General features: G+C 44.8%; 1 pseudogene; it reads right to left on the bottom strand.

The window, feature by feature from the left end:
* Nucleotides 1-2,257: 2,257 nt before the first annotated feature.
* Nucleotides 2,258-4,027, bottom strand: LOC143885258 (cytochrome P450 89A2 pseudogene; annotated as a pseudogene).
* Between the last annotated feature and the right edge of the window lie 786 nt (nucleotides 4,028-4,813).

Below are 4,813 nucleotides of genomic sequence, written 5' to 3'. Positions count from 1 at the left end.
TGCCAAGGTGGGAACCATTAGGCTTACATAATGCTTTGTGCCTTCTTTGTCCTGAAATTTCATTTACTGTAAGTGAGCTTTACTTAGATCAATAACCTATCAAATTTGGAGAAATTTGGTTGGTAACTGTTGGGGGTAAATAAGACCCCAATCATGTGGTAGCACATGATGTAAGCCATCGAGCATGCTCCGTCGAATGCCACCACATAGCACCGCGGAACATGCCCTTCACATGGCGATCTATCCTCCACGGCATGCGAAGACTACACGATGTAAGCCACACGCCGCTCCTATGCCCAATGGACTGCTCAATGGGCCCCGTTCCACATCATTGTTAATCATGCCATTGCCCAGTTGCATCCTGTCACAGGCCACACCATTGTCGCTTGATACCCAGATGATCTTGCAACACCGATGCCGACGCCAATATCAAAGATTTCCCCGTCAACATATCATCGTCGCACTGCAAGTCACGAAACATCCACCTATAAAGGGTAAGCCTCCACTCCAGTTCCGGGGTACGCCCCATCAACAATCCAAAGCCTCTTTTCTTTGCATTTAGCTCTATCTTTTGCCTTGATGGTGACAAAGAGATCCCCCAGAGTTCAAACTCCAGGTGTCTTTAACCTATGCCTGTGGGTGCAGGCCATTCCTCATAATCATTCCGTCGACCTCCTCCTTGCCAGAGCTGGGGTAGGAGAGACCCGCTTATACACTCGACCAGATTTGAGCTGCAATAGATTGGCGCCTACTATAGGGCCTGATTGTGTCCTCATATGTAAAAAGAGCTAAGTGTGAAGTAAAGAATCGAACACCATGACAACCAGAAGGAGTACTCAACGCACCACAAACCCCACCCCCGCACTAGAGGTGCTGAGTGTGGGGAACCAAGAGCAGCTAACAGCAGTCAGTGTAATGTTTTCAATCCTCTGACTCGGAGAATGGTCCAGCTCGATCGACGAACAGACGTGGTAACCCAGCTTCAAGAAAGGATAATGGAGCAGGAGGTGTAGAGGCCAATGGAGGAAGAGCCGCATATACTGCGTAAAGAATACCTTGCAGCCCCGACCCAAAGCCATGATCCTTCCATTTCAGCCTCTAGCTCCGATCGCGATCATCTCACCCAGAAGGGTAAGACTTTATGGATCCTGGCATTATTAGCCATGATCATTTCTAGCCCTCTTCAGGATCTCATGGGTCTTTTCATCTCATATGTTTGATCTTTTGGGTTGCTGGTCTTTTTATACTTCGCCTAGAAAGGTAAGACTTTATGGAACCTGGCACTATTAGCTTCCACTTGGGTCCTTTTGAAAGAGAGAAACACACAAAAGTTTAAGAATGTGGTCAAAAGTGCAGCATTCTCATTCTCTAGAATAATTTCTTTAGTGGTTTCTTGGGCAAAGGTCTCCAGAATTTCTCCTTTTATTCGGCCTCTGACATAAGAAGGTGATGGAAAGAGATTTGCAATAGCAGGGATAGCGGAGAGGTTGTTGCTCCTAGATGGATCCTCTTGTGTGGTTGAAGTTATATTTTGATGGATCTAGATTCGGAAACCTGGGGCCCTCAGGTATAGGAGGTCTCCTAAGAGATGAGAGGGGCCTACTCAGGACCTATAGGAATTAAAGATTCCAACCAAGTGGAAGTGAGGGCCTTCCTTCAAGGAATTAGACAAAAGTCAGAAAGTGAAATGGATAACCTTATTGTGGAATGACATTCCCTGAACGTCGTCAAGTGGATGGAAGGCTGATCTCCTCACCTGTGGAGATTTTCCTAGCTCATTGATGAGATCCTAGATCAGGTTGAGGGGCATTTGGTTCACTATCATCATGTTAGGAGGTCGGCAAATGAAGAGGTAGATCCTCTTGCTTGGTCAGAGCGGAGTTAGAGCTTTTCGACATTCTTTCCCCTAGGGGCTTTACTGCACAGTTTCTTCTTATGCAGGCCCCATGACTACCTTGGTCATGGTTGCCTCTATGTAACACCATTTCAAAAAAATAATGATCCCTACAGGTTTGTCAACACGAAACCCAACCCAAGTCAACACCCATGATTTCTAAACGTGGCTAAGGTTATTATTTTCGGGTTAGATTTCCAAAAAATTGACCCATGTTTCGGTAGTGAGACATGCTCACTTTTCGTCTTTTATTATTTAACCTGTAGTCAAAAGCTATTACAATTCCCTAAAACATCTCACCGGGCAATTAAAAAGGAAACAACAAGGAGAGCTTATTTCATTATCAAAACATTGTAGTGCAAATATCAGTATCCCTTTTTTAGCCCCATGAATATAAATGTGAAATTGGCCGGCAAGAACCTTGCGTCCTGCGTGACAAACTGATGCTAAAGTATTCTATGTAAATAACAAGTTTGACATCTCAACTCTATTTCAGTTTTATTTTACTTGATGTCACACATCATATTCATCAATTATTGATACACTTTTACAAAGATAAAGAAATGATATCAGCACGCCTTCTCTACTTTCTCCTTGGAACAATGGCTGCTCTAAGTGGGTTCTTCATGACTACGGTAAACGCTAGCTTCTCCGACATATCAATCTCTTCCTCATTGGCCTTCTTCCACTCGAATTCCCTCACCAAATTTGCCACGAAGTATTCTAGATGAAGTATGGCAAGACCCATCCCTGGGCAAATCCTCCTCCCAATCCCAAAAGGCATCATTTTTATCTCCCTACTCCCCGTAATATCGACCTCTTCCCCCTCCAAGAACCTCTCCGGCCTAAACTCCATCGGATCCTTCCACACCTTCCCATCCAGACCCATCTCTGCCACAGTAAAATTCAAATTTGCATCTTTTGGTATCACATACCCTTCTATAGACACCTCTTCCGTCACAGAATGAGGCAGCACAAAGTGCGCCGGCGGGTGTCTTCGTAGCCCCTCCATGATCACCGCTTTCAAATACGGCATCTTCTGTAAATCCTCTTCTTTGATGGAGTCTTCTTCTTTCACAACCCCTTTAATCTCTTCGAACAGTTTGGATTGTATCTTCTGGCTCTTCACCAGATTGGCCATAAGCCATTGCAACGCTGTGGATGTTGTGTCTGTCCCCGCATTTAGAAACTCGGAACAGAGTGAGATGATCTCCCCTTCCGTGAGCTTCCTTCCCCCTTCGTCCGGGAGATCTAGACCCAAAAGGGAATCAACGTATGAGAACAAGAAGAAGTCTTCGTCGTTGCCGTCCAGCAGTTGTTTCTTTTGATATTCTCTACGGGCTTTGATCAGTGGACCGAGAAGCTCATCTTGTTCTCGGCGAAGGTCTAGTAGCTTGTTCCACCGCTTGCGGAAAATGATTTTCCCAATCTTGGGAAAGAAAGCAAAAACATTGCATCTCACGAAACCCAAGAGCAATCGTTGTTTTATGGATTCGATTTTTTTGACCAAATCTTCCTCGAGTTTCTGACCAAAACACATAAGTAAGAGCAAGCAAAACATGGCATATTGAAAGCCCTCGAGGACGGGAACCGTCCCATCACTAGATTCGGATTCATATCTAAATCTTTTTATCAAAAGATTGAGGACCCATTCGCGGCCGCGGGCGTAAGATTTAACACGAGAAGAGTTGAGAAGTTCGGACATGAGGTTTCGACGAAGGAGGCGCCATAGAGGACCGTAGGGTGCAGAACTAATGCTGTGTTGGTTGGAGTTGATGATGCGTCCGGCCTCAGTTGCCGGGGGTCGGTCAGCAAATGTGGCGCCCTTTTGGATGAGGATTTGGTGGGTAAGAGAGTGGTCGGAGACGAAGATAGTCGGACGAGGACCGATGTGGAAGGTGATGATGGGGCCATATTTGGACCGAAGCTGCCGGAGAACGGGCTCTATGTTGAAGAGGGATCTGCCTAGCCATAGGAGGTTGCCTAGAAAGGGGAGAGTTGGAGGACCAGGTGGGAGCTTTCTCTTTTTTTGGTTGGTTATGGTGAGGGTGAGGAATCTAAGGAAAATGCAAATAGAGAGGGAGAAGAAGATGAGGGACCACATTTCCATAGGAATGAAAGCATACGTAATTGTCTTCCATCGAGATGTTGTTTTATATTAGTTTGAAGATAATAGGAGAAACGTCACGTAATTCTAGGATCCCATGCGGAACATTTACTTGCAATCGTGACCATTGATCTTGTAGGACATGATGAGGTGATTTAATTAGGTCTTGGTCCCTTACAGACTGGCGTCCTATGCAAAAGATAAAGAATTTCAAAAATCAACGGCTCAGCTTTTGTTAGTAGAACCCAATGGACCCGACGAACCGATGGATCTCAAGTATCCAAATGTTAATGGATAGGTTTTCATAATGAGTAGTCGCTCTATAGATCGGAGGGTTAGGATCATCCTATAGATTGGGCAAGGCTTTTGCTCTGTCAGAAAAGTACTCACTCCAATGCGATTGAGAGGAAGTCTGGAACCTTGTGAATGAAGACAACAGCTTTTGTCTCCATTTACGATGTGGGTGGCCGGTCTGACATGCGACAGACCAGTCGTGAAATGCGTTGTGATGGACGCTAGCAATTCCCGTCCAATAATGTGAAAACTTTATTTATAAATGGTCAAACTACAAAACTCTTTTTGCATATAAAGAAAAGTATAAGACCTCTTTTGCAAAACTCTCCTAAAAAGAATTGCTTGTCAACCTTCTAGAAAAGGAGCCCCATAACTTGGCCAACAAGCATCCTAATTGCCAATGGGGGACATCAAAATACAAGAATTGCCAACGGGATACACATTTTTGAAAAATTGTTAAAGAGGGTCGATAACCCCCTTTTAGAGACTTGATAACCCCCATTTCGTCCCTCTCTAAT

The sequence above is a fragment of the Tasmannia lanceolata genome, unplaced genomic scaffold (assembly GCF_043159265.1).
Source record: "Tasmannia lanceolata isolate RefF3 unplaced genomic scaffold, GAP_Taslan_0.1 ptg000008l, whole genome shotgun sequence".
In the NCBI taxonomy this organism is placed as follows: Eukaryota; Viridiplantae; Streptophyta; class Magnoliopsida; order Canellales; family Winteraceae; genus Tasmannia; species Tasmannia lanceolata.
This window is presented reverse-complemented; position numbering and strand designations above follow the sequence as displayed.